The sequence below is a fragment of the Pristiophorus japonicus genome, chromosome 6 (assembly GCF_044704955.1).
Source record: "Pristiophorus japonicus isolate sPriJap1 chromosome 6, sPriJap1.hap1, whole genome shotgun sequence".
Taxonomy (NCBI): Eukaryota; Metazoa; Chordata; class Chondrichthyes; family Pristiophoridae; genus Pristiophorus; species Pristiophorus japonicus.
Window position 1 is genome coordinate 258,830,207 of NC_091982.1, and position 20,056 is coordinate 258,850,262.

A 20,056-nucleotide genomic window follows, 5' to 3' on the forward strand; every position below is an offset into this window, starting at 1 on the left:
TCTTTTGAGAATTATAAAACATTTCTTTAAATGCTAGCCACTGCTTATCTACCACCATACCTTTTAATCTAGTTTTCCAACTTACCTTATCTCCATCCATACTGATTCTACTTCCTGATCTTCAGAGACGAGATCCTTTCCCTCTTTACTGCCCTTATGTCATTCTTTATTATCAGGGTACCTCCAGCCCCCTCCTTTTCCATTCTGCCTGTCTTTTTGAAACATTTAGTTCCCAACCTTGGTCACCTTGCAACCACGTCTCTGTAATGGCTATTAGATCAAACTCATTTATCTCTATTTATGCCACTAGTTTGTCTATCTTCGTGCATTCAGATAAAGAGCCTTTAATTAAAAAATGTTACCATTGCTCCCTGCTTTGACTGTATTCTCTGCTGTACCGATGCCATTAAACTCTCTTTCTTTTCCTGTCACACTCTGCTTATCTTTATACAAATTGCTACACTGCTCTATTGCCTTGACCTTTCTCTTTAGATTTCTAAATTTCCCCTCACCTGATCCTTACCCACCCCTTTTTTAAAAAAAGTTTAAAGCCCTATCTACAGCCCTGTAGTTAATCGATTTGCCAGAACGCAGGTCCCAGAACGGTTTAAGTTGAGCCCACCCCGACGGAACAGCTCCCTCTTTCTCCAGTACTGGTGCCAGTGCCCCATGAATTGAAACCCCTTCTTCCCACACCACTCTTTGAACCATGCATTTAATTCTCTGATCTGTTTGACCCTATGCCAATTTGCGCATGGCACAGGTAGTAATCCAGAGATTATTACCCTTGAGGTTTTGCTTGTTAATTTAAACCCTAGCTCCTCAAACTCCCTCAGCAGAACCTCATTCTTAGTTCTACCTATGTCATTGTTTCCGACATGGACCACGACAAATTGATCCTCCCCCTCCCACTCCAGGTTGTTCTCCAGCCGCGGGGAGATATCCTTAACACTGGCACTGGCAGGCAACACAGCCTTCAGGACTATTTCACGGCTGCAAAAAACAGTATCTATCCCCATGACTATACTGTCCACTACCACATTCCTTCCTTCTCCTCCCACTTGGATAGCCCCCTGTACCATGGTGCCATGGTCAGTTTTCCCATCCTCCCTGCAGTCCTTTTCCTCATCCATACAGGCAATATCTGTTGGCTGGGTCAAGGGCTGAGGCTCCTCCATCACTACATCCTGAGTCCCCATACCTGCATGACTCGCAGTCACATTCTCCTGTCCCTGACCACTGACAAATTCTAAAGTGCTACTTAACCTAAAGGGTGTGACTGCCTCCTGAATCAAAGTCTCCAAGTAACTCTCCCCCTCCCTGATGCATCGCAATGTCTGCAGCTTGTACTCCAGCTCAATAACTCTGAGCCAAAGTTCCTTGACTAGCAGACACTTACTGCAGATGTGGTTGCTCGGGATCGAGATGCTCTTCACAAACTCCCAAATGCCACAGTTACGACACACCACCTGCACCATCATCTCTAACCTAGTTTTATTAATTAATTAATTAATTAGTTAAAGCGTTTATTCAATTGATATTTTAGTTTTATTGTTTGATTGTTGTATCTAGTTCGATACTCACCAACCAATCACTTACCTGCTCTCCTGCAACGTCACTCTTTGAATTTTTTTGTTGTTTTTGAATCAGAGCCTCGTTGCTTTAATTCAGGTCCACTCTCAGGCCGCTCTTTACCCGTTCGCCGCTGCCACTGCTTTAATCTCAGCCATGCCCCCTGCCTCCATGCATAGGTCTCTCCTTTTGTCCCTAATTAGCCCCACCCCTCTTCTTACTACCCTTTTCAGAATGGCAGGCAGTGACCAGTGGGGTACCACAAGATTAAGTGCTGGGACCCCAGCTATTTACAATATACATTAATGATTTAGATGAAGGAATTGAATGTAATAGCTCCACGTTTGCAGATGATAATAAGCTGGGTGGCGGTGTGAGCTGTGAGGAGGATGCTAAGAGGCTGCAGGGTAACTTGGACAGGTTAGGTGAGTGGGCAAATACATTGCAGATGCGGAATAATGTAGAGAAATGTGAGGTTATCCACTTTGGTGGTAAAAACAAGAAGGCAAATTATTATCTGAATGGTGACAGATTAGGAAAAGGGGAGGTGCAACGAGACCTGGGTATCATGGTACATCAGTCATTGAAAGTTGGCATGCAGGTACAGCAGGCGGTGAAGAAGGCAAATGGCTTGTTGGCCTTCATAGCGAGAGGATTTGAGTATAGAAGCATGGAGGTCTTACTACAGTTGTACAGGGCCTTGGTGAGGCCACACCTTGAATATTGTGTACAGTTTTGGTCTCCTAATCTGAGGAAGGACATTCTTGCTATTGAGGGAGTGCAGCGAAAGTTCACCAGGCTGATTCCCGGGATGACAGGACTGACATATGAAGAAAGACTGGATCAGCTAGGCTTATATTCAATGGAATGTAGAAGAATGAGAGGGGATCTCATAGAAACATATAAAATTCTGACGGAATTGGACAGGTTAGATGCAGGAAGAATGTTACCGATGTTGGGGAAGTCCAGAACCAGGGGTCACAGTCTAAGGATAAGGGGTAAGCCATTTAGGACCGAGATAAGGAGAAACTTCTTCACTCAGAGTTGTGAGCATGTGGAATTCTCTACCACAGAAAGTTGTTGAAGCCAGTTCGTTAGATATATTCAAAAGGGAGTTAGATGCGGCCCTTACAACTAAAGGGATCAAGGGGTGTGGCGAGAAAGCAGGAATGGGGTACAAGTGCATGTTCAGCCATGATCATATTGAATGGTGGTGCAGGCTCGAAGGGCTGAATGGCGTACTCCTGCAGCTATTTTCTATGTTTCTATATGCCTGTAGAAGACTTTTGGATTCCCTTTTATGTTAGCTGCCAGTCTATTTTCATGCTCACTCAGCCTCACTTATTTCTTTTTTCACTTCTCTGAACTTTCTATATTCAGCCTGGTTCTCACTTGTATTCTCAACCTGACATCTGTCATACACCCTTTTTTCTGCTTTATCTTACTCTCTCTCTTTCGTCATCCAGGGAGCTCTGGCTTTGGTTCCCCTACCTTTTCCCTTCATGGGAATGTACCTCAACTGTACCCAAACCTTCTCCTCTTTAAAAGCATGTTCAATTACAGTTTTGCCTGCCAATCTTTGATTCCAATTTACCTATGCCAGGTCTATTTTCAACCCACTGAAATTGGCCCTCCTCCAATTAAGTATTTTGACTCCGGAGTATTGTTTGTCCTTTTCCATGCCTAATCTAAACCTTATGATCCTATGATCACTATTCCCTAAATGGTCCCCTACTGAAATCCTACATAAAAAAATTCAAGTAGCCAATAGGACATGAAGAAAACATAAATATCTTATGAGTGGTACTTGAGAGGAATGGGGAATCATTCAATCTACCTTCCAAATTAATTGTGATTCTTTCAAAACTTGTGTGTTTCCTTATCTTGTGCAAACTCCTATTTTCACTTATTTTTGGCATTAATTTCTGCACTGTGACTACAGTATGTACAAGCTACAGGACTTGCTGCAGCAGCTCACCAAGCTTGCCTTGACAACATCTTCCAGCCCTGTGACCTCTATCACCATGAAGAATAAAAGCAGCAATGTCATGGGAACAATACCTCCAAGTTCCCTCTCAAGTTCCACGCCTTCTTGACTTAGATATGTATTTTTGTTCCTTTGTTGCCGTTGGATCAAAATCCCAGAACACCATTGTGGAAGCATCACCATCACAAGGCCTATTCACGTTTCAAGAAGTGAGCCCACTGCCAGGTTTTCGGAATAACAAAATGGACAATAAATGAGGCCTTGCCAGCATTTCCCACATCCGCAGAACTAAAACAAGAAACATTGAAATGAGTTTCATATTAATGATGCAGCTGCCATATTCTATGTAACATCGAGATAATTTTTTTCTCAAGTCCTGAATATCCCCCAAAAATGTTTCAGAAGAAAATTCAGGTGTTTCCCATCATACCCCTTGGACATTGAGTGCAGTCTTCACTGATTTCACTACTGCTCCACTTTTGTCTCATTTGGATCCTGTTGGTTAACTTGAAAATAACTCCATTGCAAATCCCCAGTCTGATTTGGAGGAGAGGAAAGTAAACTCCAAGGAAGAATTGCAGCCTGATGCTGCAATAATTTGTGGGAATGGGGAAATGTATGGCTTTTCCAGACTACAGTAAGCAAAAAAATCCTGAGCATTGTTTCTTAGTCTCCACTGATTTTGGTTGGAATTAATCTGACACATTCAAGAAATAAATTTTATATAGAAAAATAGATATAATGTAGGTAATTGACTTTCTCGTGCAGCAATGCTTTCACTCACATTTCAAAGATACAGATATAAATATCAGCAATACACATTAAGTATTAATTTAAGTTAATTGGTGTTTTATTCAAATTATATTCATATCGATTGAACTCAAAAGTAAGCTGATACACACTAGTGAATTCAGTACACTATAACATGCTGATTTTGCTTCAGTGTAGGGGAAAGAGGGAGCTGTTCCATTTGGACAGGCACCACTTAAACCAGGCTAGAACCAGTGTCCTGGCAAATCAAATCACTAGGGCAGTAGACAGGGCTTGAAGCTAATGAAGTTGGGGGCGGGGGGGGGGTATTCAGGAAAGAGTAAATTTAAAAGCAGCAAGAGAAATGCTTTAGAGCAGAGCAGAGTTTTGGTTAAAAATAAACAGAGTGGGTCAGGAAGGGACAGAGAGAGTAACAAAGGTAATAAGGCATCAGTGATTAAGATGATATCAGGGAAAAATAGAAAAAAGTCAAAGCTAAAGCCACTATATCTGAATGCGCGAAGCATTCACAACAAAATAGATGAATTAATAGTGCAGATAGTAACCAAGCTTGGTAACTAAATATTCTAGGATACTTAACTTTTAGAAGAGATATGCAAACTGGAAAGAGAGGAGGATTAATCCTGATAATAAAGGATGGAATAAAGACAGTAGGGAGAAAGGATCTTAGTCTAAAAATCAAGAAGTAGAATCAGTTTGGGTGGAGCTAAGAAACAGCAAGGGGCAGAAAACATTGGTGGGAAGTTGTTTATAGGCCCCCAGATATTAGTTGTAATGTAGGGCAGAGTATAAATCAGGAAATTAGAGGTGCATGTAACAAGGGTAATACGGTAATCATGGGGGACTTTAATCTGCATATATACTGGGTAAACCAAATTTGCAGTAATAATGTGGAGAACGAATTCATGGAATGTAAACAAGATAGTTTTCTAGATCACTGTGTTGAGGAATCAGCTAGGGAGCAGCCAATTTTAGATCTATTATTGTACAATGAGAAAGGGTTAATTAATAACCTTGTAGTAAAGGAGCCCTTAGGGAAGGGTGACCATGATATGATAGAATTTTATATTAAGTTTGAAACTGATTTAGTTAAATCCAAAACTAGGGTCTTAAATCTAAACAAATGAAACTGCGTAGGTATGAGGGGCAAGTTGGCTAAGGTAGATTGGGAAACTGCATTAAAAGGTATGGTGGTAGATGAGCAATGGCTAGCATTTAAAGAATGAATACATAATTTACAACAAATATACATTCCTTTAAGGCACAGGGAAAGTGGTCCAACCATGGCTAACAAGAGAAGTTAAAGATAGTATTAGATCAAAGGAAGAGGCTTATAATGTTGCCAAAAAAATAAGTAAACCTGACGATTGGGAGAATTTTAGAATTCAGCAAAGGAGGACCAAGAAATTGATAAAGGGAGAATAGAATATGGGAGTAAACTAGTAAGAGACATAAAAACAGACTGTAGAAGCTTGTATGTAAAAAGGAAAAGATTAGGAAAAATAAATGTGGGTTCCTCACAGGCTCAGACAGGAGAAATTATAATGGGGAATAAGGAAATGGCAAAGAAATTAAACAAATACTTTGTGTCTGTCTTCACGGAAGAAGACACAAAAAAACCTCCTGGAAATAGTGGGGAAACAAGGGTCTAGTGAGAATGAGGAACTGAAAGAAATTAGTATTAGTAAAAAAATAGTACTGGAGAAATTAATGGCACTGAAAGCCAATAAATCACCTGGACCTGATGACCTACATTTGAACTTTTGAAAGAAGTTTCTATAGAGATAGTGGATTCGTTGGTTGTCATCTTCCAAAATTCCATGGATTCTAGAAAGGTTTCCGCGGATTGGAAGGCAGCAAATGTAACCCCGCTATTTAAGAAAGGAGGGAGAGAGAAAACAGGGAACTACAGACGAGTTAGCCTGACACCAGTAGTAGGGAAAATGCTAGAATCTATTATTAAGGACATGGTAACAGGGCACTTGGAAAATAATAATAGGATTGGGTAGAGTCAACATGGATTTATGAAAGGGAAATCATGTTTAACAAATTTGTTTTTTGAGGTTGTAACTAGCAGAATAGATAATGGAGAAGCAGTGGATGTGGTATATTTGGATTTTCAGAAGGCATTCGATAAGGTGCCACACGAGAGATTATTAAACAAAATTGGAGCTAATGGGATTGTGGGTAATATACTAGCGTGGATTGAGGATTGGTTAACAGACAGAAAGCAGAGAGTAGGAATAAACAGATCATTTTCAGGTTGGCAAACTAACTAGTCGGATGCCACAAGGATCGGTGCTTGGGCCCCAGCTATTCTGTGAGGAGGATGCAAAGAGACTTCAAGTGAATATAGACAGTGAGTGGGCAAGAACATGGCAACTGGAATATGAAGTTATCTACTTTAGTAGGAAAAATAGAAAAACAGTATTTATAAATGGTGAGAGATTGGGAAATGTTGGTAGTCAGAGGGACCTGGGTGTCCTTGTACAAGAATCACTGAAAGTTAACATGCAGGTACAGCAAACAATTAAGAAAGCAAATGGTATGTTGGCCTTACTCCAAGAGGATTTGCGTATAAGAGCAAATATGTCTTAGGGCCCTGGTGAGACCACACCTGGTGTATTGTGTACAGGTTTGGTCTCCTTATCTAAGGATGGATATACTTGCCATAGAGGGAGTGCAACGAAGGTTCACCAGACTGATTCTTGGGATGGTGGGATTGTGCTTTGAGGAGAGATTGAGTAGACAAGGCCTATATTCTCTAGAGTTGAGAAGAATGAGAGGTGATCTCATTGAAACATACAACATTCTATCAGGCCCTTACAGGGTAGCTGCAGGATGGATGAGGAGACATTTCTTCACTCCAAGAGTGGTGACGCTTTGGAATTCTCTAACCCAGAGGGATGTGGATGCTCAATTGTTGAGTATATTCAAGATAGAGATTAGTAGATTTTTGGAATATTAAGGGAATCAAGCGATATGGGGATAGTGCAGAAAAGTGGAGTTGAGGTAGAAGATCAGCCATGATTTTATTGAATGGTGGGGCAGACTCAAGGGGCTGAATGGCCTATTCCTGCTATTTCTTATGTTCTGATGATCTATATTAATATTTTAAAATATTTTTATTTTTAAATGGTCATTTGTGTTATATAGAATTCACATGAGCAAGCACATTTTTTTTTAATGGGGTGCTGGTGGAAACAATGAACAGGAAGATGTCTTTCAAACTTTACCCTAATGGTTGCTGGTAAGTTACGGGAATGGAAAAGGTAATTTAGAAATGCAGTCAAGCCCACTTAAAAAACTGATTAAAGAATAAAATCCAAGTCCAGATCATTTTAGAAATTGAGATAAAATTGTATATTAGAAATTTGTTATTTTTATAAAATTTGTGAAATATATATACAATATTGTAAAATGTGTTCATGTTTAATGTATATCATGTATGGCCTAGAGTTTCCTCAATGGAGTAAATATGGCATAATGCTGATATTCAGTGCAAAGGATTGAGGAAGTTCATGCATGTGCAACCTTTTATTGTTTAAGCTCAGTACAGGTTGAACCTCTCTTATCCGGGACTCCCTTATCTGGCATCATCCCTCATCCGGAACCATTCCAGGCCACCGAGTGGTGCATGCGCAGAATGCGGCTGGTCAAAGTCCTACTCACCAATATAATCTATCTCCTCGATCGGCTACCTCCTCTTTGTCGCCCTGCTGGAATTCCTGCAGCCACAGTCCTTAGGCCGGCCGCTCCTCCCCACAGCACTCCCTCCAGGAGGTTGGGTCGACTCTTCGGGGCCAGCCAGCTCTTCAGGGCCTTCTGGCTCTTCTGGGCCCGCTAGCCCACCGACTATTCTCATCCCCCAGCACACTGACTGACTGACAGTCGTCCCAGCCAATCGGCACACACACACACACTGACTGACTGCAGCAGCACCCCAGCACAGCACTTAAAGACGCAGTCCACCCAAACGTGTGACCTCCCCTCATCCGGCCAAATCCCTCATTCAGAACAGGCCAGGTCCCGAGGGTGCCGGATAACGGAGGTTGAGCTGTATATGGATTTCTATTATAAATAATTGCATTATATCACTTAATTCCTTGCTTACTTATCTTTTGTAAAAAATTAATATACTTCATTTAAACTTAAAATATGGACTGATGTTCAATATGGTCAACGGTAGTAATCTCCAGGTTACTACCGGTGCTACGTGCTAATGAGTACAAGAATAGAAGGATAGAGAGGATGAACGCATGGCTGGAGTGTTGGTGTAGGAAGGAGGGCTTTAAATTCCTGAGACATTGGGACCACTTCTGGGGGAGATGGGACTTGTACAAACCGGACGGGTTGCACCTCAACAGCACCGGGACCAATATCCTCACGGGGAGTTTAAATTAGCTTGGCAGAGGGATGGGAACCTGAGAACAAATTCAATTGGGAAGGAAATAAAGCAGAAATTGGATAGCAAGAATTTAGAAAGCAAATCTGTAAGACAGGAAATAAGCATTAGTAAATAGTAATCAAGGAATTCTTCCTGTGCTAAATGGTATATACTTTAATGCAAGGAGTATAACGAATAAGGCGGATGAGCTAAGAGCACAGGTAGACACTTGGGAGTATGACATTATAGCCATTACAGAAACATGGCTGAAAGAGGGGCAGGTTTGGCAGATCAATGGTCCTGGTTACAGGATTTTTAGACAAGACAGAGAGGGAGTTAAAACGGGGGGTTCGCGGTATTGATTAAAGAAACTATTACAGCGGTGAGGAGGGATGATATGTTAGAGGGATCATATGTTAGAGGGATCATCAAATGAGGCCATATGGGTCAAATTGAAATATAAAAAAGGGGCGATCACACTGCTGGGCATGTATTATAGACCCCCAAACAGTGGGAGGGAGATAGAGGAACAAATATGGAAGCAAATTGCTGTGAAGTCCAAAAACCATAGGGTAGTAATAATAAAGGATTTTAACTATCCTAATATTAATTGGGACAAATATAGTGTGAAGGGTATAGAGGGTGCGGAATTAAGATGCATTCAAGAGAACTTTTTTAGTCAGTATGTAACAAGCCCAACTACTAGGGGGATCGAGAGGTATAGCGAGAAAACAGGAATGGGGTACTGAAGTTGCATGTTCAGCCATGAACTCATTGAATGGCGGTGCAGGCTCGAAGGGCCGAATGGCCTACTTCTGCACCTATTTTCTATGAGAGGGGGCGGTTTTGAATTTAGTTTTAGGGAATGAAGCTGGGCAGGTGGAAGGGATATTAGTGGGAGAGCAGTTGAGTGCCAGTGACCATAATTCAGTCAGATTCAAGTTAGTTATGGATAAAGACAAGGGTAGACCAGGAATAAAAGTCCCAAATTGGGGAAAGGCTAGCTTTACTAAGTTGAGGATTTGGCAACAGTGGACTGGAACCAGCTACTTGTGGGTAAATTAGTGTCGGAACAATGGGAGGCATTCAAGGAGGAGATGCGGAAGGCTCAGGCCAAACATGTGCCCTTAAAGAAAAAGGATAGGAATAACAATTCTCGAGCCCCCTGGCAAGGATAAAGAAAAAAAGAGAAGCTTATGTCATATACCGATGGCTAAATACTATAGAATCTTTGCAGGAATATAGAAAGTTAAGAGGTAAAATTAACAAAGGATATGAGGAATATTAAGAGAGAGCATGAAAAATTCTTGGCTAGTAAAATTAAGAAAAACCCAAAGATGTTCCATAACTATATTAAGAGCAAGAGGATAACTAAAGAAAGGGTAGAGCCTATTAGAGACCACGAGGGTAATCTTTGTGTGGAGGCGGAAGATGTTGGTGTGGCTCTTAATGAATACTTTGCGTTTGTTTTCACAAAGGAAAGGGGCAATGCAGATACTGCTATCGAGGAGGTGTGTGAAATTCTGGATGAAATAAACATAGTGAGAGAGGAGGTATTAAAGGGCTTAGCAGCTTTGAAAGTAGATAAGTCCCTGGGCCCGGATGAAATGCATCCCAGGTTGTTGAGCAAAGTAAAAGAGGAAATAGCAGAGGCCTTGACCATCATTTTCCAGTCCTCTTTGTATTTGGGCATGGTGCCGGAGGATTGGAGGACTGCTAATGTAGTACCCTTGTTTAAGAAGGGAGAAAGGGATAGGCCGAGTAATTACAGGCCTGTCAGCCTAACCTCAGTGGTGGGAAAACTATTGGAAAAAATCATGAAAGACAGGATAAATCTACATTTGGAAAGGCAAGGATTAATTAGGGACAGTCAGCACGGATTTGTTAAGGGAAGATCGTGTTTGACTAACCTGATTGAATTTTTTGAGGAGGTAACCAGGAAGTTTGATGAGGGTAATGCATGCGATGTAGTGTATATGGACTTTAGCAAAGCTTTTGATAAGGTCCCACATGGTAGACTGGTCACGAAGGTTAAATCCCATGGGATCTAGGGCAAAGCGACTAGTTGGATCCAAAATTGGCTTAGAGGTAGGAAGCAAAGGGTAATGGTTGATGTATGTTTTTGTGACTGGAAGGATGTTTCCAGTGGGATTCTACAGGGCTCAGTACTGGGTCCCTTGCTTTTTGTGGTATACATCAATGATCTAGATTTGAATATAGGGAATATGATTAAGAAGTTTGCAGATGACATTAAAATTGGCTGTGTGGTTGATAATGAAGAGGAAAGTCTTCAGGAGAATATCAAGCTACTAGTCAGGTGGGCAGAAGAGTGGCAAATGGAATTTAATTCAGAGAAGTGTGAGGTAATGCTCTTTGGGACGGCTAAAAAGGAAAGGGTATAAACATTAAGCACTAGGCCACTTAAAAGTCGATGAACAAAGGGACCTTGGAGTGCTTGTCCACAGATCCCTGAAAGTAGCAGGCCAGGTGGATAAGTTGGTTAAGAAGGCATACGGAATTCTTGCCTTTATTGACCGAGGCATAGAATACAAGAGCTGGGAGGTTATGCTTAAATTGTATAATACTCTGGTTAGGCCACAGCTAGAGTACTGCGTGCAGTTCTGGTCGCCATATTATACGAAGGACGTGATTGCACTAGAGAGGGTGCAGAGGAGATTTACTAGGATGCTGCCTGGAATGGAGAATCTTAGCTATGAGGACAGATTGGATAGGCTGGGTTTGTTCTCATTGGAACAGAGGAGGCTGAGAGGAGCTCATTGAGGTGTACAACATTTGGAGGGGCCTGGATATAGTGGACAGCAAGGGCCTAATTCCCTTAGTAGAGGGTTCAATTAGGAGGGGGCATAGTTTTAAGGTGGTTGGTGGAAGGTTCAGAGGGGATTTGAGGGGAGGCTTCTTCACACAGAGGGTTGTGGGGGTCTGGAACTCACTGCCTGGAAGGGTGGTGCTTGCAGAAACCCTCACCACATTTAAAAGGTCTTGAATGGGCACTTAAAGTGCCGTGACCTGCAGGTTTACAGACCTAGAGCTGGTAGGTGGGATTAGACTGGATAACCTCTTGGTGGCTGGCGCAGATACGATGGTAAATACTGCAGAGAATCGAACAAGGCCAGGGTGATCTCCTGGACTAGTTTCGATCGCCAAGATGGGTTGGAGAGGAATTTTCCCAGATTTTTTTTCCTCAATTGACCTGTATTTTTATCTGGTTTTTGACTCTCCCAGGAGGTCACACGACTCCAGTTGGGGTGGAGTGTCGAATGTTTTGGTGCAAAGGGTGTCGCAGTTGTGTGGGGCAGACTGGTTGGGCTGGGTGCTCTTTACCTTTCCGCCATTGTCCATAGGTTTATTTGTAACCTTCAGGGCTGCTGACCGAGGGCCGTGTGACTCTTTGTCAGCTGGCGCGGACACGATGGGCCAAAATGGCCTCCTTCTGCACTGTAAATTTCTATGTCCTATGTTTCTATGTTCTATGTTGTGATGCTTTACCACTTATTGAAAATACAGAACAAATAGAGGACTAAGATTTTTTAACTACCGAGTTTTTAATGTTATCCTAGAGTACGGTACTGAAAACATACCTACAAAGTAAGGCTATCGAAGATATTCCTGAAAGCATAGGGAATTGAGAATCTAAAATTTGGAAGCAGAAAATTCGAGAACAAGAAAGGCAGAAACTACCCAAATTGTAAGAGTTATGTCGTTTACAGACATGTGGGGTAAACTGATGCCCATCTCTGTCTCTCCGCCATTTCAATCAACCCGATGAAGCCAGCATTTTCAGTCCTGCCATAAATTCCTGTGAGCATGTACAGCACAAGCTCCGCCCATTTATACCTCAGAAATGCAATCAGGCTCCTATGTACATCACGTGATTTGCAAATTACAAGTGGCCACCTGCCTGAAACAGACTAGTGCGTTGGCCGCCCATCGCAAGACCCTATCTAAGATGGTGGCGGCATTAACTGCCGGCACTGACCCGATACCCTTTCCTAGTCACTACCACCCTATTTATGCCAGGTGGCGAGGGCCCTTAATATCTCTTCTGTGCGGTCTTGCTAACTATTGGGTGATAGACACAGATCGGTACTAAGTATTAGTTGCAGTACTTTTCTTTCTCTATGTTGTAGATGGGATATGTTTTCCCATTAGTTATGTGTTTAGTTTAGCGTGTTGCCATGACAACATTTATATCTCAGTCATTATGTACAATGCACCACATAGATAAGTGATAGTAAACCTTTAGCAAAAGCACACACAATGCACAGGCTGGTGATTGTGGCTTTATGAGTCCTGCATCGGACTGCTACCTGCTTTCTGCCATTCTTGTGCAAACGAAAAGTGGAGCTCCTGCTTGCAGGGCAGCGCATGTTGGATTATCTGAAATGGTTACCGTTCATTGAGGGCGTTAATCCAAGCTTGGGGAAGTCCATAATAGTGTTGCTGTCCTGTTTGCCTTAGCATCCAGAGGTTTGCTATTTCTATTCTAGCACTTGGTTGCCAAGGGATGCAAATGAGCCATGAGCGAAACTATTGGATAACTTGAGCACTTGCAAGACGACTACAATAACTACATTTTGCTGGATGAAGAGAAGTACTGAACAGGAGTTGTCCAGGCATAACCGGGGTGGGCTGAAAGTAGTCAGATGGGTTTTTAAGAGAATTTTAGAAGTGAGGAGGGAAATGGCAAGGTAAGATATACAGAACAAGCTCCAGAGTGGCAGAGGAATAATTGCTGAAATAAGGACCCCTGATGGTGCAGATAGAGCTGGGAACAAGGAGTAACTTGATCCTGGAGGAGTGGAGAATACATCTGGGGATGAATGATTGGAGGAGATTGCTGAGTTGAGTAGGGAAAGGCTATGGCAGGATTTGAAAGCAAGTATTGGGATAAAAAAAAACAATTTTCTGTGGTAGAGGAGTCAGGTGGAGCTTGGGGAGGATAGGGATGATTGGGAATATGGGACTATTGTGCATGTGGATGTGCGATGTTCTGAATGAATTGTAATTTGTGATGGATGGAAGCTGGCTAGGAGAGACAACCTTGATGACATAAAGGCACAGATTAGGGTTTTGAAAGCATTGGTGTAGATGAGTAGCAATGAGAATCTTGAAGGACATGTTTTTTTAATATTAATTCACAGGATGTAGGCATCACTGGTAAAGCCAGCATTTATTGCCCATACCTAATTGCCCTTGAGAAGGTGGTGGTGAGCTGCCTTCTTGAACTGCTGCAGTCTGTGTGGTGAAGGTGCTGTTAGGGAAAGAGTTCCAGGATTTTGACCCAGCTACGAGAAAGGAACAGCGATATATTTCCAAGTCAGGATGGTGAGTGACTTGGAAGGAAACTTGCAGGTGGTGGTGTTGCCATGCACCTGCTGCTCTTATCCTTCTAGGTAATAGACGTCATGGCTTTGGGAGGTTCTGTCGAAGAAGTCTTGGTGAGTTACTGCAATGCATCTTGTAGATGGTACACACTGCAGACACGGTGCGCTGCTGGTGGAGGGAGTGAATGTTGAAGGTGGTGGATGGGGTGCCAATCATGCGGGCTGCTTTGTCCTGGATGGTGTTGAGCTTCTTGAGTGTATTTGGAGCTGCACTCATCCAGGCAAGTGGAGAGTATTCCATCACACTCCTAACTTGTGCTTTGTGTATGGTGAAAAGGCTATGGGCAGTCAGGAGGTGAGACACCCACTGCAGAATACCCGGCCTCTGACCTGCTCTTGTAGTCGCAGTATTTATGTGGCTTGCCCAGTTAAGTTTCTGGTCAATGGTGACCCCCCCAGGATGTTGATGGTGGGGGATTCAACAATGGTAATGCCATTGAATGTCAAGGGAAGGTGGTTAGACTTTCTCTTGTTGGAGATGGTCATTGCCTGACACCAATGATCACTCTTATTTTTTTTGGGTGCGCAGTCCTTTCAAATTTTCGCACATGCACCATTTCTCCTATATAAAAGCCGGGACCTCCAGACTGCTGCACAGCCGTACAGCTTAGCGGGATTGGTGCCTGGCACTTTTGTGGTGCGAATGTTATTTGTCACTTATCAGCCCAAGCCTGAATGTTGTCCAGGTCTTGCTGCATACATGTATCCCACACCCACATTTTATCCTGGTTTTCAGGCCTATTGTGCCATTGAGAATGTGCCCTGACTCACATGTACTAATTGTTACACCCCTGGATACAATGCAACAAAGTGGAAATTCCTGCATGGATCAGGCTGTGTCAGTTTGCACAGTGCCATTGAGTAGACACGATAAATGACAGAACCAAGGAATGCCATCCTTGCTTTTCCTCCCAACATTTCTCACACTTTTGGGGTCTCTCGTTGTTAACAATCTTACATGCAACGTGCTTTAAACTAACAAGAACCAGAAATGCCAACTATGCATTTATTATGGAGACTTTGAATTTTTAATCCCCAGTTTCTGGTGGAGCCTGGCACCGCGGTTATTCCAGCTGACTCCTATAGCCATTTGCAGCACATGTGCCACGTAACAATTATACCACCCTCCAGGGGGACTAAAAATAAATTGTGCTCCAATGGACACATGGAGGCAGATTAAGGTGCCTACAGAGAGCGGCCCGGACTCCAGCGAGAGCCATCGAAGCTAACTATGTACTAAAATAGTATTGACTTTTTGTAGTTGAAAAAGAACTGTCTAAAAGTATGTTTGGTTGGTACAGAGTTGCTCCGATCATTTATCGTGTCTAATCAATGGCACTGTGCAAACTGACACAGCCTGATCCATGCAGGAATTTCCACTTTGTTGCATTGTATCCAGGGGACATAAAGATTTTAGTGTCTCCTGTGTACATAGAGTGCAGGTGAATAGCAAGCAGCAAGGCTTAGGGAAGTCAACAGATACCACAAAACAAGCAGTTTTATATGTTGTCAGTAATTTCATCCTTTATTATGTAACATTTACAAGCTGAAATTACTTTTTATGCAGGATAACTGGTCTGCAGCCACGGTTTGTTTTAGGCAATAACTGTTTTGATTTTTGGGGGAATGTTGCTTCTGCTGTTAACCTAAACAAAACGAAGGCACAAAATGTGTACAGAGTAAGGGGGAGGATCCACAGGGTTTGTACAGAAACATGAGGATCGATGGGGTCTGTACATAGGAGGAGTTCTAAGGTTTGTGCAGAGACAGGAGCAGCAGGGTCTGTAGAGAGGAGGAAGAGGCAGCAACACAGGGCATACACTAACAAGGGTAGGAGGCAAAGAATCTTATTTTGTAAAAATTACATAAAGCTACTAAAGATTTTAAGGCAAGGAATGAGATTTGAAAAAAGATCCCGCTACAAAGGGCCTATCGCTCATTCTCGTTGAATATTTTTTAGGGACTGACTATTTGTACAGTACTTTTTCTATCGAGTCCCTGCCCCCGATGCTTCCCGCCCGAATCGGAAGTGTCGGGGAATCAGAAGTGCGGTCCCGAACTGGAAATAGAACCCTGCAATCAGTCCGACCACATTCCGCATGGGGAGAGAGCAACCATCAACAGGACTAGGGGGCACAGCCTCATAATACGGGGGAGCCAATTTAAAACCGAGTTGAGGAGGAATTTCTTCTCCCGGAGGGTTGTGAATCTGTGGAATTCTCTGCCCAAGGAAGCAGTTGAGGCTAGCTCATTGAATGTATTCAAGTCACAGATAGATAGATTTTTAACCAATAAGGGAATTAAGGGTTATGGGGAGCGGGCGGGTAAGTGGAGCTGAGTCCACGGCCAGATCAGCCATGATCTTGTTGAATGGCGGAGCAGGCTCGAGGGGCTAGATGGCCTACTCCTGTTACTAATTCTTATGTTGTTATGTTCTTATGTTCTAGGACCTTCTGATCCTCCGTGAGCCTCCAAGCAACTGGGGGAAGAGAGAAAGAGATCCTGGGCGGGAGGGGGGTGGGGGAGAGAGAGACCGGGGAGAGAGAGAGAGATCCTGGAGGAGAGAGAGAATGGGGGGGAGGGGGAGAGAGAGAGAGATCCTGGGGGCGGGGGTGGGGAGAGAGACTGGGGGAGAGAGAGATCCTGGGGGGAGGGGGGGTAGAGAGACCGGGAGAGAAAGAGATCCCGTGGGGGAGAGAGACCAGGGGGGAGAGAGAGATCCTGGGGTGGGGGGCGGGGGGGCGCAGGAGAGAGATTGAGGGAGCGAGAGAGATCCTGGAGGGGAGAGAGAGAGATCCTGGGGTTTGGGGGTGGGCGGAGGGGTGGCGAGAGACTGGTGGAAAGAGAGCTTGCGGGGGGGGGGGGCAGAGAGAGGGAGAGAGCTGGTGGGGGGGGCGGGGGGTAGAGAGAGAGAGAGAGCCTGAGGGGAGAGAGAGTCTGGAGGGGAGAGAGACTGGGGAGTGAGAGAGTTGGGGGGGGCAGATAGAGAGAGCTGGGGGGAAGGAGAGCAAGCCTGGGGGAGAGAGAGAGAGAGCCTGGAGGGGAGAGAGACTGGGGGAGCGAGAGAGCTTGCGGGGGTGGGGGGGGGGAAGAGCTGGGGAGGGGTAATGAGGGAGAGCTTGGGGGGGAATGAGGGAGAGCCTGGAGGAGAGAGAGACTGGGGGAGAGCGAGCGCTTGGAGGGGGGCACAGGGAGAGAGTTTGGGGGGGGGGAGTGAGAGAGAGAGAGAGAGGCAGCCTGTGGGAAGGGAGAGAGTCTGGGGTGAGGGAGCCTGGAAGAGGGGTTGGAGAGAGACAGGATGGGGGGTGGGGGGGAAGAGAGACTGGGCGGGGGATCAGAAGTCATGACACTGTCATTATTCACTTCATACCCAATAAACCTTTTAACAATCCGTACACAATGCCCCATCTATGGCCGGGGGGAAGGGGTCATGCACTTGCACTGGGAGGGGCAAGGGATTTCAACTAGGGGAGGCAGCACTTGCTCTGGGGTGGGGGGGGCAAGGGACTTTGGCTGGGTGGAGGGACGCACTTGCGCTGGGGTAAGGGATTTCGGCTGGCACTTGGTGGCTTTTGGGGAGATCTATCCTCTGTGGCTTCTGGAAGTCAAAGTGGATCGAGTTACAAATTGCGAAGTCAGTGAGAACTAGGGCTGGGCGGTTCCAGTTACACATTCCAGAGAAATTTCCTCCAAGGGACCAATCAGAGACAAGGGGTGGCCATTTATACAGTACAAATATACGCGTCCTATTTTTTAACGCTGCCCTATCTGAGAAACTTGAACCTTGTCGTTTTTAAAACAGTGCCTGTAATATTCTACAGTGGCCACTGGGAGTCGCAAGCACCGATCCCATAGGTAATGAAGATAGGAGTTGCCGAAAAGTGAGAGAAGCTGTCATGTTCGTTACGGTCAGGCGGTGGCGCTAAAGCGCCATCATTTAACAGCTTCTCTGCAGTCGGGCTGAAACCTGTGGCCGGGTCCAGTCCTGTACGTGTGTGCAGATCGTTTTATCTACTCTGTTCTCTCCCTCAAATCACGTACAATCATACTTATTGTAACAGAGCAGCCTGTATGATGACCACTGAATGGTCTGCTATGAAAACACAATACGTGAATTCGGCATTTAATTATTTTACTTTTATATTTAATATTTAGTTTTAAGATTGCCAACAATAACGAAATAGCAAAACAACCGTTACGATCATTTTCTTATTCTTAATGCATGTATAGTTTAGTATATTTAAACAATTTTACCGCCTTCCCTATGTAATAATTAATTGTATGCTTTGAAATGCAGTATTTATAGACCCGATAAGGTGCTATTTAACTGCAACAATTTATATTTAACAAGAGCTGTAGAGACGCGCTGTTAACAGTAGCTTGACGTTTCTGATTATTTATTTCTTGATGTCGTTAGATGACGAAAATTGAGTTACTCCGTTGTTTGAGTTTGAGGATTTCGTCCAGTTGCATCCGAGAAAATGCTGTAGGATTCGTGAACTAACTTTTAAAAATGTAGGAGTAAAGACTTTGCCTTTATATCTTTATTCAAAACACTCCTTGTTTTCTTCGAACCAGGATATTCTTCGGAAATAAATGTTGTTCTTGATGAATACTCGTGTTTAGTTTTCCCTATGTGCGCGGATTTCCTAAATTTCAGATTGAAATGAAACCAGTTATATTTCCTGAGTAGATAGAAACACAAAGTGATCTGCCTGATTTGTAAGTTCCATAAAATGAGTTCAAAATGTTGTGAAAGGACTTGCATTTATAATCTTAAATTGTTGATCTGATCGATAATATTTGGCCCTTCGATTGAATCATTTTATCTTTATTCGCTTTAAGATATGGTTTATAGGTATGATTTTAATATATAAACATTGGCGAAAGTTCCCTTCAACTCCGATTGTTAAGAAACAGACTAAAAATCCGAGCCACCAGCGGGAGGCGCTGCAGACTCGCGATCCAGCCGAGTTCCTCTTCATTACTGAAAATACATATTGATAATTCTATATCTTGTACAAATATCAAAATGTGCCCCCCCCCCCCCCACACACACACACACACACACACTAAGTCAGTGTTCTACAATTATTTGAGTGTGTTTCTGGTCTGACTGGATTGTAATAGCCTCGGCGCGAACAACCGAAAAAGAGCAATATTAATAGATGAAGGATTGAGGGAGAACATTGGGAGCTTTTAAGTCATCTCCCGAGTTGGGGATGGGGGAAGGAAAGGTGACACGTGCCTTTAGGTACCTGATTTTAAACAAAAACTAACTAGTTGCTCTGAAATGTTAACTGTCTAATGTAAAGCCCCTTTTTAAGAAGGTTCGCTGTTTGTAAATGAGGAGCTGTGGACTGTTCCCCCGTGCCCTCAATGATAAAGCGTGGGTTCGCGCAGCGATTGTGATATTACTTGTGCAGTAGCGGGCACTGGGCAGGCGACTAGACCTATATTTGTGATTTGAGTGCAGTGTGTTTTCTAGGAGATACACAAAGTGAACAGTAGCAAACAGAATGAGAGCATCGCCGGTGCAGTTACATTAATAACGCCGCTAAAACCAATATTGCAGGCACTGCTTTGATGCAATTCCTTGGATCAGGCTAGACTGGTTCAATTAACTGCTGGATAGGTTTGGCGCTGTCCTTCTGAAATTATACTGGAGAGAGGGGAGAGCATCTGTGGGATTCCACAGCCGCGACTGTGACGCTGTAAATATACGTGCTGCTCAGCAACTGGGTAACAAAAAAGGATTTGAAATTCGAGTTCCCGGGAATTATAACCAGGAAATTCACAGCCGTAACAGAAGGGTAAACTTGACCTGTCATCTTTTTAGCTTATATAACGTGTCTGTGTAATAATTGAAATTGTCACTGAGCAGAAGTTAACCTCAGTTAACGGTTCTGAGGCTCGCTTGTCAACGGACTTATG

The 20,056-nt window shown here is 43.6% G+C and overlaps 1 long non-coding RNA gene across 1 annotated transcript in view; it reads left to right on the forward strand.

Moving 5' to 3' along the window:
- LOC139265473 (uncharacterized) overlaps window positions 1-18,696 on the forward strand; it is a 36,412-nt gene extending 17,716 nt beyond the window's left edge. Inside the window, exon 3 of the long non-coding RNA XR_011593558.1 lies at window positions 18,540-18,696. This is a non-coding gene — a long non-coding RNA (uncharacterized lncRNA). The remainder of the gene's footprint in view (window positions 1-18,539) is intronic.
- The last annotated feature ends 1,360 nt before the right edge of the window (window positions 18,697-20,056 follow it).